This window comes from Cottoperca gobio, chromosome 10, assembly GCF_900634415.1.
Source record: "Cottoperca gobio chromosome 10, fCotGob3.1, whole genome shotgun sequence".
Lineage (NCBI taxonomy): Eukaryota > Metazoa > Chordata > Actinopteri > Perciformes > Bovichtidae > Cottoperca > Cottoperca gobio.
The window spans coordinates 4,446,920-4,465,002 of NC_041364.1; the positions used below are offsets into that span (position 1 = coordinate 4,446,920).

At 40.7% G+C, this 18,083-nt stretch overlaps 1 protein-coding gene across 1 annotated transcript in view; it reads left to right on the forward strand.

The window, feature by feature from the left end:
* The first annotated feature begins 16,323 nt into the window (after positions 1 to 16,323).
* LOC115014302 (teneurin-3) overlaps positions 16,324 to 18,083 on the forward strand; it is a 131,150-nt gene continuing 129,390 nt past the window's right edge. The window contains exon 1 of the mRNA XM_029441040.1: positions 16,324 to 16,454. The gene's annotated coding sequence lies outside the window, so the exon portion shown is untranslated. The remainder of the gene's footprint in view (positions 16,455 to 18,083) is intronic.

Below are 18,083 nucleotides of genomic sequence, written 5' to 3' on the forward strand. Positions count from 1 at the left end.
AGACACTCTTTCTCCTGCTCTAATGCAAGGTGCACGCATCACAATGGCTGGTAATAGAGACGGCTCATTAGATATACAAGGAGCCTTACATCGTATGCGCTGTGCACTTCTGGTTGCCAAGCAACTAAATGCAGGGGGGCGGTGTTGAAAATAAAAATAGGCAAAATAAAGTATAGTTCTTTTACCTGCATTTACTTTAAGAGGAGAGAGAAACGCTGATTGCACAGTTGCTCATTCACCAGGTGAATGTTAGAGTTGAGTCATTGTATTAGCACCCGGGTGAAGACGGACCAGTAACATCACAGCATAATAACATATAAATAACAACAACTCCACATGTTTCCTTCGTTTTAGTGCAAGAAAGTTCATTCTGAAAACGTTCAAATGTAATGAACTATCTCCGGATTGGAACCTCTGGCGGGCCGGTTTTGGCCCCCAGGCCGCATGTTTGACACCCCTGATTTAGATACATAAGTGGGAGTAGCAATAACACAATGTAAAAAAAGTATTCTGTTACAAGTACAAGACCTGCAATCAAAATTGTACACATGTAAAAGTACAGCATCAGTAGTAGCAAAGTGTACTTCAGTATCACAAGTACATTCAACAGGCAGAATATGTGGGTTTTGGTACTTCAATCAATGTGTAATATTTTCTACAATAATATATTACTAGTCCTTCTGAACACACACACACACACCTTCACACACACAAAACCAAAATGACTAGAAATCAATCAGAGGCTACAATGAGTGTAGCTGAAAATAGATTTCCATGAACCCGGACTGCCACTGTTTAAGACTCGGCTTGGTGCGCACGACGTATCTCTGGTATCATGTACACCGGTCCAAAGGAGTCAGCCATTTCACGGCCTATTTCTCTCTCTCTCCCACAACGAAATGGTGACATTGTGCTTTGTCACTGTGCCACCGCTCATAGCTTAGTAGGCCTCCTGACAAATTAACCCACGCCCCGAGAGTCACTCAGCCTTGTCACTGCCATGAATTTATCATGAGAAATGTCAGTCAGTCGAGCGACAAACTCTCCTGCACAGTTGCCACTGTTGTACCTTCTCCTCCGAGCGAAGAATAAATCACAAAACAGCGTCACACATCGCGCAAACGGCCCAAATAGAAAACACCTGCACATCTCTGCTGCTTCATTACGTGTTGCTGACTGACCATAAACAGCTGCTGTCAAAACTTCACCTCAACAAGCACCTTATAATGTCACCGGAGAATGTTCTCTGAGAGTACGGGAGGCAAATATGTGCGAGGAGGAAGATGAGATTTAGGCAGGACGTATAGAGATGAAGTATTTATTGAGAAGATGTGTTTCCAAGTCACGGCAGATGATATCGAGGGGGAGGAATATGCACTTGTGTGCAACATGTATGTCATGGCAGTTTGAGGATGTCATAACTTCTGAAATGATGAAAAACTACTGTATATCATAACTATTGGCGGCGTATGGCTAACATGTCTTCACTTTATGAGATTGCCTCCCTGTCAGTGATTTTGATTTACTACGGTTGGGAACGTCTCTGCATACTGTAGGGAACCATCTGCTCTTACTCTTTTGCAAAGTAGGTACACCGTGCGAAACAGGGGGGAGATGCTGCATCATGGGTACCCATTGTTTAAACGGGAAGAGGGGGGAGAGGAGGACCCTTGTGGAGGTTTGAGGGGCAAACTATGAACTTCAACATCCTTAGTCCAACTACGACGAGAGGCCTTTTGTTCCCCGTCTTCTATACGTGCGACTCTCTTATAAAGGTAAATAAAGATACTAAAATGGAATAAGATACAACTTCCCTGTTGTTGTTTTTTAATAATAATAATAATAATAATAATAATAATAATAATAATAATAATAATAAGCTTTATTTGTATAGCACCTTTCATACAAGAATTGCAGCCCAAAGTGCTTCACAACAAAAACATAGTACAAGATTAGACAGAGCATTTACAGGACAATAATCACAGTGTTGAGGTATATGAGTGTGAAGTAGCAGAATTAAAATAGTATAAAATAGCAGAATTAAAATAGTATAAAATAGCAGAATTAAAATAGTATAAAATAGCAGAATTAAAATAGTATAAAATAGCAGAATTAAAATAGTATAAAATAGCAGAATTAAAATAGTATAACATAGCAGAATTAAAATAGTATAAAATAGCAGAATTAAAATAGTATAAAATAGCATAATTAAAATAATATAAAATAGCATAATTAAAATAATATAAAATAGCAGAATTAAATAGTATAAAATAGCAGAATTTAAATAGTATAAAATAGCAGAATTTAAATAATATAAAATAGCAGAATTTAAATAGCATAATATAACATTGGAAATCATGCCTAGTTTCCGTATCTGTGCCGTACTTAACGACCCTCCTGCTGGGAAACCACACTCATCACACCACTCTTGTAAATGTTTTAAACGATCAGAGCCATACTTTGAAAGCATGAGATCCACAATGGGCCCCTGTGGCCCTTCAACTGGTTTACTCCCTTTGCTACATATTCATGGTCGTCTTTCATAATCAAACCCCAGTTTGTTAAGTTTTATGAAATCAATCGGTTAAAGCCAGTTTCTCTCCAATAATTTTACACATTTATCAGAGAAACTTCCTCTTTTTCCCTTTTTGTCTATTTAAGCACAATAAAGTGTCCTGACATACAAACGTTCTAATTTCTGTCCTTGAACTGAGACGCACCTGGTTCAGCTGCATGCTGCAAAATCATAATTACTTTCTATATCAAGACACCTCGTGTATTACAAACGTCCTCAAAGAGTAACTCCCAGAATGCATTGCAATGACATAATGCACTAATGATAGCAATGTGACGTTTTCTATGTGGGGGTTATTCATCCTTTTAAATCCAGATTATAAAATGTATTGATGGCATTATTTTACGTGAACACTGCTGCATGTGTCACATTTAACCTTACGACAATGGCTGAAAATAGCTTGTGGTCTCGGATTTCGGTCATGTTTTAATTGCATTGGATACAGATCTGTCAAAACGCTTTCAGTGTTGTTAAATACCAAGGCAGACCACATGCCAGGACATATGATATTGAAAGGCTTTGGAAGAGCTTATCTCAAGGTTTAACAGTCACACGTGGAGACCAAACATACGGCATTACTTTAATACTAAAGAACAGAAAGAAATGAAGACCTTTATTTAGCAGACTCGTCTCCTTTCTCCTCTCAATGGCTCTGTATCTTCGGAGACACCAGTGGAACCCCTGCGAGCTCCACATTCAGCTCTCCCACATGTTAATATTGATCCAAAAGTGATGCATGAGGAATCGATTATTCTCTTCAAACACTTGGTTCAGGACAGAAAATATTTGATTTTCTGCCTCACGTAAGAACATTAAGCTTCCTTCAGTCGTTAGGGTACATACAGGAAGTGTGTTCTTTACTAAATGTTTGGTGAAAATGCCAAAGAGTTCAATCACTGCATCAGATAAAGAAATGTTTGCAGACATCAGATAATATTTAAAGCATTAAATGTCTGGTCTGTGTCCAAACATCTTGTTATCCCTTTAGGCAAGAAACATGTCTTCTATCAAAGATTAAATGGTAGCCAACCTTATAGGTGGGAGAAGGAATGAGAAAGCTGATCATCCAATCACTGCAGAGCATTAGATTGAACAAAGTATCATTGCCATGGGAGACCAATTCCAGCTCAATTATATCCACTCCCCGCTGCTCGTGCCCTCTGTAGTGCTCAACCAAGCCGCTGTGAAACTTCTTCTCATCTCTAAAAGATTTTTCTTAGTTGTAAACTTAAGTTATTGCACGGCACTGCTATTTTTAATGGGACTGTTGATCCATCAGCTGCTCTGAAATGACCCTTACGCTGTCCGCTATTTTCTAAAGCGGTGTCCATCTCTATCAAATCTGATCCTTGCTCGCCGCTCATGAGACATTTATATCGACAGTTTGTCCTGGGAGATATAGATCAATAGCGTGTCAATCAAGTGTTTGTGTGGAGGCTTAAGCCCCCGGGTAAGATATTTCGTACACACACCCACACACTTGCATCACTGAAAATAGCATGTGCTCCTATAGAGCTTAGGACTAATTTAATACCTCTGTGACATGCTATGTTTTGAGTTTTTTTCACTTGTGTAGGTAATTTACACAGTGGCGGTTTAAAAATCATGGGATACAGGAGATAATGAAGGACTATGGATTATATTTAAACCACAACAACAAACTGGCTGTACAGTTTCGAGGAGACTCACAGGAGAGTCGCTGGAAGCAACGCAGGAGAAAAAAAAAAAAAGCATTTTTTTAACTGTAGCCTATACAGACAGGCGCAGGAGTGAATAAGTGATGGTTCAAAGTCTGCCAGAGCTGAAAAATAAAAATGAAATATAATAATCCTACTGAGGAGCCAGCCAGTCAGTCATTTGTGTGTGCTGTATGCTGGCTCTGATGTGAAGTTGCATTTTCAGGAGATGAATGGCATTGGTGTCTGTGTGAGCCGCACAAAACGCTACACACACACACACACACACACACACACCATAAATACATACCTATAAAACAAGCCCAACACATACATTGATGATTCTTAATTTAACTTTATTATTAAATAATTTCACTGTACATGCTCCTCGGACTTAGCGTGAAATGAACATCACTAAATGTGTAAGAATAATGTCCGACATACTTAATGAAGAGTGATGAATGTACCAGCCTGTTGTAGCTGGCTGTAGATGTATCACTATATCGGCCAATGAAATGACAAAAACTGCACACTTGAGCTCGTTGTAAGTCGCTCTGGATAAGAGCGTCTGCTGAATAACTAATAATACTAATAAATAATCATTTAGAAACAGTGATGCCATTACATAGTTTGTTCACCAGAGACAACGAACAAGTTTACTGTTGTTGTTATGATACACATATTAAAACAAGAGTGTTTGCCCACTATACTCACACCACTCACACCACTTTGCTTCTTTCCAGATGGTCATGTCATTGTGAAAATATTCAAGTTTGAGTCAAATGAGATGAAGATGAAAAAGGAAAAGAGCGTCTTGACTTTAGTCGTTTGCTTGTTTGTCTCATTTCTGTTTTTCTTCTCGTGCACCGATCCACTTGAGCTGAACAGCCAATCAGAGTGAGTTCTCTCACCAACGGGCTCCGCCTGCCCCTCACTGTCTGAAGGCCGGCGTGTGTCGGAGCCTTTAAAGGCACAACTTCTGTGATTAAACATGTTGATACTTTCACTGTGTTTAAGTTGCACCTCGACTTAAAACAACAAAAAAAAGATGGAAATCTGAGATTTTGCAATATGAGACCTTTAAGAAATAATCAAACACATGTGTCCTGTCGGTGTGCCGCAGCACACACTGATCTGTACCTTTAACTCACACACTTGCGTCCACTATACATTGTGTTTGTTTGGAATCATTCGTTTAAATGATGGTATTATGTAAAAATGACGATGAACATGATTCCAAATGATAACACTGAATTATTGCCCGACACTATCCCGCTGAACGCTGCACGATGGACACACAGATTTATTCCCCACCTGTGGTAACGTGCAGAGAAACGTCGGCCATGTTGCAAAGTGCCCTCTCTGACGGCCCTGTTGTCACATATATCCATACACTTCCACGCAAGTCACGAAACATCTAAGTGAAACGAGCAAGATGTTTACATCTCCCAGAATCTTAATTGATCTCAGATTAAGTCAGGCATTTCAATTAGACGTCTCATAATGCGAGTAGGAATGTAACCAGATGATTCTGCCACTTTGCAATTCAATGATTGTATTGTGTCTGCCTTGATGATTTCAACACGTCTGCAGTCTATACAGGCTTAATGAAAACTAAACAGCAGCGGTGCTGACTTTATTATCGATGCTCCGACTTTTACTGTCTCGGAAAAGCGATTGAATGGAAGCGCTCCCTCACTGTTATTGGCAGACCGACACACTGTAGCTCTGCTGCACGACACGGAGGATGTTGAACGATAACGTTATAATATTAGCATGCGGGGAGTATTTTCCTCAGGCGAGAGCCTCAAAGCAGAACAGAGCAGAGAGTGTTGAAGTGGAGTATTGAACACAATAGAAACCGCTTTTTTGAAAAACGATCAGACCTTGTATGAATGGAGTTGGTACTTTTGTCAAGGTGTGCAAAAGCATGTCTGCGGCGATATGCAACACATGGGGGCCAGGAAATTAATCTTGAATGACTGCGTCTGTAATTGAATCACAGCGCTCGTTCACACTGCTATCGTTTGCCGGATAATGACGAATAATTGTCAAAGAGAAACTATGTCATTAATGAGTGGAGGAAGATGGAAAAAAAGAAGAAGAAGAAGAAGAAGAAGAAGAAGAAGAAGACGAGACATGTGGAAATGATGAATCTCCGTGTGTTCCACAGAGCCAGGAAGCAGAGATCTCTCTTTTCCCTCTGGTTTGGAAACGATGCCAGCGCTGAACTCTAATGGCCTCCTGTTTGCCTGTCACTGGAAGAGAGAGAGGAAGTTGAATGAGTGGAATTAGATTGCATTTCCCATCCCCTTCATTGTTATTTTTGGTCAAATAACACATTGCTCTTCCACTCACAAGCAGAAGAGAAAGCAGTTGGTGTTTAATCAATTCTTTTGGAAAGCGAGTGAGGAGGGGGGCTCGCTCTGTGCCTGCTGCTGTGCACAAAATGGAATAAATGTGACATTAGGGACATGGGTATCATTACCTTGATGAATTACGGAAGGTATAACGATTATGGAAATTGTCATCGACTGATCATTCATCTCAATTTATTGCCGCTCAGTGCCACTGTGGCCCCGCAGACTGAAATGTTATCATGTCAATAGTTCTACGGGCTGTTATCAATGATTGCTTTGCTCTCACAAATGCCGAGCGCTGTAGGTCTGTTGTACGCCATCCATCGCAATCCAAAGCTCAACAGCGGACCCCCTTGATAGTTCTTAAGGTGAGAGGGGAAGCATAATTGAAAAATTGACCGGTCAGAGTTGTAGAGTGGTCATAGACTGGGGAGAAGATGAAAGGCTATCAATGAAGAGTTCCAGCTTGTAAAGAGGAATTCAATCCTAAAATCATTCACACCATATCACCGCTGCCCATCCTGAAGTAAAGCAGCTCTAAAAACTAACAGAGGCAAAGTAATTACGTCTAAAAATACTTTCTGAAGTGATAAAAACGCAGCTCAGTGCTTTTCTTTCTTTTTTTTTCTTCCACAAGAAAAGTGTGATTTCTGATTACATTTGCGTGTTTAATGTTTAATAATATAAACTGCTCAACCCACGGCATATAGTAAAATTAAAAATCAAACCACAAATTACACACATAGCATTAAGGATGTTGTTATGGTAATTATGTCTTTGAAGACAGAGCAGTCGTAATATCGCAGCGTGCCACAACACACTGAAGTGTGTCCCAAAGAGATCCCTGGAAAGATATTGCTCTGCGCTCGCCTTCAACAATATCAGGTCACCTCAGGGAGCTTGTTAGCACTCTGCATGTTTGCAAGTATTATCATAACCCACCTACAATAAAAAGAGAGAGACATTTAAGCCCTTTTACCCACGTGACACATCATATTCCCCTTGTTGAGAATATGTATGAATATGATTAAACCCTTGACATTCATAATTTGCAGTGCAGTGGTGAAATTGGTAACCCTCTGAGACAATAAATCATAGTTATGTCAACTGCGCTCATTAGACTTCAATTTATGAAAATTGTGCAGGATATGAAGATCTGCAAAGGTCCAGACTCAATGAAAGCCTGTGATAGAGCCCCTCTGGAGACTTTTCTAATCGCTGCAGTAGGAATATGGCCCTGTAATGGAGGACATATCTCTTCATTAGCCCTGTGTTGGAGTACAGTAGCGTTCACTCAGGCTTTGATAAACGCAGTGCTGTTTTCTTACGCCGGCACTTTTAGCACACAAAAGTTGCCTACGTTTAACCAAGTCCTCTCGGAGTGAATGTTATTGCTTATTGCACTAAGTGCAATAACCAGCCAGGGAGAGTTTAATGGTGTACTTAGCTAACATTAGATCAGAATCACTTTTACTTGCACAGTGCAAGGAATCTGGCAGAGAAGCTGCTGTTTAGGTAAAGCAAGGTTTTATTACACCTTTTATCCTGCAATACAAAACATTGAATACAAAGGATTTTCTGCTACTGATTAGTTCAAATCGGTAACACCGAGGGATTCGTTGGACGTCTAAATGTACAGTACGGAGCAGACATCTCACATGAGCTCAGGTCGCCACATGCTCAAAGCTAAACTGCTACAGGAAGCTGGTGCTCACCTGTGTGACGTCACATAGACACGTCTCTGTCAAGCTGACTAAGGGACTGTACACAAATGATCAGGAGGGGGTGGGTGCAGAAAAGGCGGAGGGTTTTTAATTTTTGCTTATTTATTTATTATTTATATTATTACTTATTTTGAGAGATTGGGGGAGGTTCTTTAGGGTTAGGGTTGTACATTACAATAAAGGATTATTGATTTCTGATTTAGTGACCAAAATGATTCTCAACTGAGAGTCATGTGTCACGTTCTTAACTTTATTCTGCATCTTAACAGAAAACAGAACTGCAGTGCAGTAAAATGTGTCAAACTACTTACAGTGACAGCTTTCAGTTAATTACATAAATAAAGAAAGAATGGAGTATTACTAGGATGCATCTTTTATGCCATAACTTTACCATTTTCTTATTCTATTTCTATTGTGCAATTTGGTTCCAATGTAAAAATATATCATTTTATAAACATGTAAATTAGACCCCATCTTATATTCTTTGTATATTTGTTTAAAGTCAAATTAATTGTATCAATTGAATAGTGTATGTAAGATATTAAGGGGAGAGTGATGCAGCTTCCAGCCCACCTCATACCTCGAGTCATTCTCACACAGTCCCTCACATGAGGGGACAGACTGCGACTAAAACTCTCTCCCTAATGATAAATAATATTCTTCAGGTTTGATACAGTAAATCAAAGTTGTACTCCTGCAAACACACTATTGAATTCTGAGTTTTCATGCAACGTATTATCACCATAACAAACCGAACAAAGGGAAATTGTTTCTACCCAGATGGAAAACAAAGCAGAGGTGGGGTTTTTTTTCTGGGGGAGTGTGTTTTTAAACCCAGAGCCAATTAAAAAAAACAACAGCCACTGGTTCCAAAATGCATTGTTATCCAACATTTTTGGAGAAGAATTTCTGCACATCTCTACAAGACGGAGGTGTGGTGATGTGCATTGTTTTTGGTGCATCTTGCCTCCTTAATGCGAGACATTTCTCTTTGAATTAACCGCAGGAGGGCACAGAGTAAATGCAAAAAAACGCTTAAAAGAATCAAATGGCAGTATTATAGTAAGTAGTACACGGCACACTGTTGCTGATAACGGCCCCCCGGCCCCTGATTAAAACAGTGTGTTGGTATAAAACACAACACCGGGGATGCTGTCATTCCAATTCATAAACCAATTTCATATCAGCGAGGAAGAGGTAGATTTGATGGAAATTGTATTTTGGGTGCCCGTAGTGTTCGTTAATATCGGTATGCGAGACTAAAGAAAATGACGCTGCATTTCTACTATTTCAGGTTAAGCAAACACTTTAATGTCATTTTACAAATAAATAAATTGGTCTGAAAATGAATCTTGGATGATATCTGTTCAGAACAATTTCTTTCTAAAGAAATGTACAAATAATAATAATAACAACAATTATGTATACAATACAAACTTGGGACTTTTATTTGAATGTCTGCCTCCTGGTTTACCATTAAATCCCCACTTATGGTTCCATGTTTAAGGAAATTTATGTTCAAATACATGAACATAGGCTTGTCGATGTTTGACAAAAAGTGTCCAATAGTATGAAGAAGAACTGTCCATATGTAATTTTTTTCATTTTTGGCGTGACTCCGAGCAATATGTTGCAATCGAGCAGATGTTTGCACAACTTAGTGCCTATTTCAGCATTGAATAGGTCTTGGTATTGGTTTTTATTCTTGAAATTGACTTGGACTCAGATGTGATTGACATAGCCTTGGGTCCAATTCATTAATGTGAGAGTGGAAGTATGAGCACACGCAGGTCACACGAGGACATGAAGCAGTGCGGGAACAGGCCGAACACATTGTTCACTATAAGACAGGAGATTCCCCCGACGTCTCGGCTATATATTAAAAAGTTTGAGAATGAGTTTTGTGTAGGAAGTGAAGAAAGTACATGTAGCAAGTACATGCAGTGTTAGGTTTGGTGTATGATTATTGCTCCAGACTTGTGTATAATAAAACTGGTTTTATTACCAGCAGCTGGTATTGTTTTCACCTGTGTGTGTCTGTGTGTGTGTGTGTGTGTGTGTGTGTGTGTGCGTGGACAGATTTGTGTGACCGCTATAGCGTCGCAACTGTGCTAGGTGCAGTCACGAAACTTTAAGGATGTGCAGTTGACATCAAAATGAAGGTCGAGTTGGAAGAGGGGCGTGGTCTGAGCAAAGGGGGCGTGTCTGTGTGCGTTTATACCTGTGGACAGATTCTTTGGGATCGCGATAGCGTCGATAACGTGCAAGATGCAGTCACAAAACTTTACAGATGTGGAGTTGACATCAAAATGAAGGTCGAGTTGGAAGAGGGGCGTGGTCCAGGCAAGGGGGGGGCGAAGGGGCAATTGACCCCTGACCCAGGGACTAAGGCTGAGTCACTACCACAGTGGCCTCGGTTCGAATCCCACCCATTGATATCTGGTATTTTTAAGAATCCGATAATCACATATCAGCTGGCAGTCCATCTTTTACACAGGACACTTTGACAGTTGGAAAATCTACTTATCAGTGCCCTCTGGTGGACAAACACTGATACACTATATCTTTAATAAGCTAATATCGTCCAATATATCTGTCTATGTAACAGCAGGAAACCTACGTTTGTTTTGAACAACTAGAAAACATCATTCAGATCATGTAATCATTGAGATCGGACAGTGATAAAGCCACTCTGCTGACAGACATGCTGTAAGAGAGGGCCACCTGCACAACGATGCATAGGCAGACAGACACCAGCAGCTGTTCACTCTATATATCAATGTGTGTGTCTTTATGGAAGATGATGCGTTAACTGGATGACCTCCAACTTTCGTTGAATTCACGCTTTAAACACTTGTTGGAAGTTTCATGGCATGCCGGCGTCTCCTGTCCTCTTCTATAGTGTGTTCCAGTTGCATACAGTCATGTTATGAAACAAAGTATTTACTTTATCAAAGTTCAAAGTTTTTCTTGTCGTGTTTTTCCATGCTGCTGCTGTTATATACTTTTAAGTGTTGCAGACTGATTGCAACACGACACCTCTCAAAGACTGCTGCCTAAAAATAACTGTTGGAGTTTAAAAAGGCTTTGTGTGTACAAAGCAATGAGCCAGTCCACATCACCACACGTACAGTCTGAGTAATGTAATGTGCAGTTAAGAAGAAAAACAAATCAGTTCCCTTTTTCTTCCCATCAGTTATTGTTTTGCTGCAGAGAGAAATATCCTGCATTTACTCAAACTACCCTTTAGGTTAAGAAGACGCTGTAGATCGGGGCTGTCAAACATACGGCCCAAGGGCCAGAACCAGCCGGCCAAATGGTCCCATCCGGGCCCAGTGTATGACTCATTATGGCGACAAAATACAAGAACTGACAAGTGAAAACAGAGAAGATAAATGAATTGTTGGCAACTTTGAGGAAACAACAGTCTGTTTGTTATATCTCAGGCTGTTCATCATCTGTTTGGTAAATGGATTGTTTAATAATTTTCAGAATGCACTTCTTTAGACCAACAGAAAGGGAAACATGTTGTTCTTTGTAGGTTATCGCGCGATGGTTTTACTGCTCTGGCGCACGAAACTAAAAACGAGTGTGAAGCCCGGCGCCGTAGATACAAGTTCTTATATTAATGAGTTTTGTTTCATTCACTCATTACTCACAATTGTACCCTGAAACACCGTCTGCCAAGCGTCTACTCAAATAGAAACATGGAACAAATGTTAACTAAGTTGAATGGTGCTTTGTGTGGAGTTATGATTTTTGACCTTGCCCGCTCCATAAATCCATAGAGATTAAGTGCTCCTGCCTACCTGCTACTGTCTGTCATACTTCTTGTGGTCAAAATAAGTGTGTTTTATCTCCAGACGTTGTCCTCTCTTGGTTAATCTCTTCAAATTAACTGAATGCAGTTCTCAAGGTCTAGCACCACTAGCTTTAATTTACTATGACTCTTCCCTTTTAAGGCGGTCCATCCATCTAGAACATTTAGAACGACACTGAACCGTCTTAAAAAAAGTGTTTTCATTTAATATATTTATTTTCATTCACTCATCCCTTTATAGTCACACAAGCTTTACTCCATGTATGTCATCTTGAAGTTCAAAGAGTTGTGGGTTTAAATTATTATCATTAAAAAACAGGACAAATTCAAAAGCAGAAATATATTTTAGTCACCCAACAGTCCAAGGTTGTGATCAAGTGTAACGAGTTGTTTTATACAAACGTGCATAGGAAGTGTACCGTTGTTCAAGGTAAGAATGTTGATCTGCTCGGTGGGAGTTTTTTTAATTACCTTTCATTGGCCTGAAAATTGCTTTCTGTCTGTCTGTCTGCTTTTTTCAGTTTTTCTAGTTCCCTCGTTCGACTTGGTGGTGCTATAGCGACCCACTACAATCAATAGAAATGCTCAGAGAATGGCCTTAGAAGAAAACTAAGGCCCTCCCACCTCTTTTCAAAGTGTCCTCTGAGATTTGAAAGCTTGGCAGAGAGGCATCCATCACCATCCTCCTTTACTGTACACCACTGTGAAATATCTCAGACTCCTTTGCAGAAGCTTAAACTTCCTTCTTCTTTTTCCAAATATATAGATATTTATATATTTTGTTTTTAAATGTTGATATTGCCTGACGTAAACTTTCTTTTACGCCATTAAATGTCTGCCTTTCTTCTCCCTTTTCCCCCGAGATTTAAAGGAAGAAAAAAAAAAGGTGCTTCCCTAAAATCCTCACTTTATAACCAAGGGTGAAAGCTGTTTTGTCCCTTTTTGGAAGGGATTCATTTCCACATGAAAAGGGACGTTCTGTCCAATCCCTTTATACATGTTGGTTTAGTTTGCCGAACACAATACTAGGCTAACAAAAGGCAATAGCCTTTACAGTGTGAATGTAATGCCCTGCACATATACAGAGCGTGCATCTATTGTTACTGTTGCTTTTTAACGCACATCAAACAAGACAAGACACAGTTTTGAACGCATCAGACTCGCTGTCTGACCCCTTGGGGACAAATTCCTGCATGCACAAGAGAGGATTAAGAAAGCGTATGCATCATTTGTCAATGTTGCTTTTTGTATAATGTGTCCATAGGTCTCTCTGTCCCCGTGGTGTGGCCTGTGTGTTTTCTCTCCTGATACTGAACATGTGTAAAACAAACGGAGCTGAGGAGAGATAGGGGCTTTTATTCTTTAATGTATGCTATGCTCTTGGGCTTCAATGGTGAAGTTTCTGGTTCATGTTCTGTGTGTTCAGGCACGCTCCCTGCACGCCGTAGGTAGCCTGGGAAGCAAATGCGGCAAATAATAGGGTAGAATGTTTCTGCATTAAATGTTAGTGATTATTCTTCACTTCACGACAAAGAAAAGGCTCTGCACAACAGGATGCATGAATCAAGCGCTGCATGTTAGTTTATCCTGTTTAGAAATTCTTTCATCAATCTATAACTTGTCTGTGGGCCATTTGTTTGACACGAGGCAGCTTCTTTTTAATTGAATCCTTCAATCTCCATCTCATTCAAGTTTCAGTTTTTTTAAATTAGTTTAATGCTCTTTTCATCATGCAAAACACAGTTGTTTACTGTGTGCAGAGCCACCACACCGTGCTTCAGCCTTTGAATGTGGATGTTGAAAGTGACTGGTCTCCAATAGAGGGCACAGTTGACTGCATGGACACGCAGCGAGTGTGACTGAGAGAAACCAAAGCCTTGTCGAAGGTCTCGGGGAAAAAAAAAAGGAAATCTCTATAAGGATTCAAATTAAAGATGTATTTTAGTAATATAACTTTTATAGAAGCTATCTTCTTTGGTTCAAGAAAGTGAAGGACTGTTAATCCATCATTAACCCTCTGATGTACCAAACTTAGAAGAACCTTCATGTTTATAAAATGTGTGAATATGTTGCTTAGTAACTAACTTCCACCGACAAAAAAAAAAAAAAAAACAAGAATATTACAGAAAAGGGAAAAAAGTAGTTTGACTTGAAGCAGAGAAACGAGGGGGGGGGGGGGGGGAGTAGGAGTGGTATCCGGCTTCAGCAGCCCTTACAAGAATTCCTCTCCTTTTTTTTATGTCCTTTTCTTTCCCAATTCTTTTTTTTTTGCATGCCCTTGACTGAAGACTGAATGTCAGAGTTAGAGATAGATTGTTGGGCAGTTGCCTTTCATGCAGATAATACCATTTGATGGAGGCAAGTTTTTTGATGTGCTCCTGGTATAATGGAAGAATCAAGCATCGAAGGCCAGGGCTGATTTGGCTTTGAGAAAAGCTGTCCTCAGTGATAACTTCATCACTGCATGTGGTCGGACGTGGGCTAAATTCAGGAAGGGGATTAAAAAAAAACTTGCCCAGTCAGAGCTGCAGTAGTTGGCCCCCTATTGAGCCATGGGGCCTGCAGACCATAGCTTGGAGGTCTGTGATCTACCATTGGTATTGTTAGTCTTTCTCTCTCCCTCAGAACCAGAACGACTGCCTCAAAATGCCTTTCTAGTAGGATTAGTGGGCTGTTGCTTTTGTAATTAATGAAACTCTGCTTTCCGCAGTCTATCCTCTAAATGCTATCATTGAAGCCTATAAGATAGGGTCTCGTATGTTTTCTTCAATCACAAAGCTAATTCAAAAGTAAATGTGGTTCGGGTTTAATACCGGGACGGAAAATGGCCGGGAGGCAAGTGTACTTATCTTTGTAAACGGGGCTCATCAAGATGAAGTTTCACAGTTACAAAACACTAAAGAACTTCAACTCTGGATGAAATCAACCTATCAAAACCCTCAAAGCATGCTCACATTCTGTTGTATGCTAATGTGAAAGGCATGGGGACACAATCTGGAAATGAAAAGCATTAGAATAACGCTTCTTAATAATGGTCTGGGTTGAATTTAAATTGTGCGTGTTTATTGCACATCCCTGCTCCAACTGATCAATTCCACTATAAATGTATTTATTATGAATTTATTTAATTTGACAGCCAGCATAGGATGTAACATTTTAATTTGTACAACAAGCTGAGGCCTTCTTGTTTATCTAACAGTTTAATTAACAGCTTGAATAACCCTCAGCTGCTAGTATTCTGGGAGAAATGTCACTTTTATTTACATCAGTCTGTCTTTTCCCTTTCCCTTCTCTTTTGTCAGAATGATGGTGAGAAGCTGGAGAGTCGAGTGTTGCCAATTATATGGCAGCGCGCTACCCATAGGTGAGCTTAATGAACAGCTTCCCAATACAAACTAGAGGAGGGGAGAGCAGGCTGATGGAAACCAGGCAGGAAGGCTGAGAGTGCTCTGTAGCTCAGAGTAAATCCACCTCTACGGTCTCATACTGAATTTATTGAGATATTTCTCTCGCATGTAAATAAATACAAACTTGAACATATTTTGGCAAGCGTTATTAAACTGATGTAGTCATATAAGGTCCTTTTGTAAAGGTGAAAAGTATTTTTTTTTTCTCATTTTGCTCCCAAGTTCATCTATTTGCATGTTGCACTCTGGCTGCAGGTCATAGTTGACCCTCCTTCATGTTAACGGCCCACACCTCTACACCGGTGCTGATAGGCAGACCAGAGGCTACGCTGAGGAAAGCGACGGGATGCGCAGTTTATCAGCTGACAAGTGCATCTCGGACAAAAGAGCAGCTGAGCGGCTGGTGAGCCTCCGCATCCTTACCGAGTGAGTTTTCTTTTTGTTAAAAAACATCCTGCTCCTCTGCTAAGGGTTGGGGAGGGGGGGACAGGAAACCTAACTGTTTTGCCTTCTGAAAAAGGGCACAACTGCATTGTTGGAAATATTGGCTGGGCTGAGCCACGGGGAAGATTTCCGCGCAGACACACGTTTCACACGGAGATGCAGCTGAAGCTCTCTGCTCCCGTCTGACACTACAACGCAGCACAACATCCTCGTCTACTATTCGGAGTCGTGCACGGTCTGCATCGACGTGTTACCAAGAGGTTTTTTTTTGGAGGCAATGTGCACCGGGTGTCTGTGAAGAATTTCAACTGTGCCAAATTGCACACTCGGCTATTGTGAGAAAGGCATTGCGACGCACTCTGCCCACCGCCTGCAAGTTTGGACTAAAGCGCGCCGCAGGAAGTTTATGTGCCGCTGCCTCGGACAGGCTCGCTGAAGCTCCATGCAGGTCAGTGTGCTGTTAGTATTTTATTTTTTTATCAGTTGCTCTGAATGGATGTCACCCGCGTGATTAAAATAAATGACATAATCGGTGGTCCATGGTACATAGTGGTGTCTAATACAGTCTGCACGCTCTGTTGCAATATCCCGACAAGATGTGGAGCCGAAACCTGCCGAGCTCCCAACTCCCTTTTCCCATCAGCACCTTGATAAAACGAATTAGATCTTGATCCACACCCTGTGTGTGTGTGTTTTTTTTTTAGCACACTTACTGCGTAACGAGAGCAAGATGCATGCGTTTCTGAACAGGTTCAATATTTGGAAAATACATCATTACGTAAAGTTCAACAGTCAAAAAGATGCAGTTTGTAAAAGTCACCTGCTGTCCTTTGTAGAAGGTATCATTTGTTTTAGTTTTGTGCTTCCAAAGATTGTGTTGGTCTTTTTTAAATGTCATGTTAAAAATGGCACAGAGGAGAAAATTAATAGATGCTGTTGCTGCTTTTTGCAGGGTTACAATGTGTTAAAAATCTTCCCTCAGCGATGACTATAAGAACATCATATTCCTCCCAGTCTCACCTCTCACCCGGGTGTCCTCCTTCAGACCTCTGACCGAGAGCTGACACGCTGGGATGGCTTTGCTCCAACAAGTGATTATCTGTAGAAAGATTCTTCTATAAAAACCTGAAAGCCCCACTGGGGTGTGCATCACCTGCAGATCACCATCACCTCCACTAATAATCCAAGTGTCAAAGTGCTCTCACACACACACACACACACACACACACACCCACACACACACACACACACACACACACACACACACACACGCACACACACACACACACACACACACACACACACACACACACACACACACACACACACACACACGCACACACATTTGCTAAACTGTACCAAATCTATTGGTTGAGGCCTCTGGTGCAGGAAGTGGAGAAATGTCATCAAAGCCTTTGAATGAGTTTGAAAGGGGCCTCTAGGAAGGTTGTGTTTGCCACAGGGATTCAAAGCCTCCTGGGTCACACATGCGCCTGCAGAAGCCGCAGCTTTCAGGTTCTATTTTCTGCATTAGCAGAGAGCGGCGGTGGCCTGATAACCGACGTGTAATTTGGTTTTGTGTTTTCAGGAGTAGTATAATTTTAAGAGCTCTAGGAAGTGCTGTTAATTAAACAAAATGGTTCAGACATCAGCTGGGTTCATCTCCTCCTTTTTATTCTCAGCTATATAACATGGGGACTCTCAGTGCTTGGCATGAGCCGCAGAGATATGTTCATCTGATTTCACCGTGGCATGGATCAGGCTAAATGCGATCTGCGAACAGACGCATATTAGGTCCACACGATAGCCCAGAAGGACGAGTACATCTATTGATTTACGGCTATGGTCCTGTGCTGTTGAGGAACTGCAGCAGTTGAGGCAAATCATAACGCACACTTCCATTATGATGGACAAAATGGCGTTTGAGGTTTCGTTAGATGAAAGTGGCAAGTGTATTGTGAAAGATTTGTTTTTGAAGTGATCGGTGTTCACCTAATCTTTAGCCTTTGGCTGTGTCGAGGGCCACATAGGAGCTACAAACGTCTCCAAACTAGCAGAGTAACAGTCTGTCTTCCTT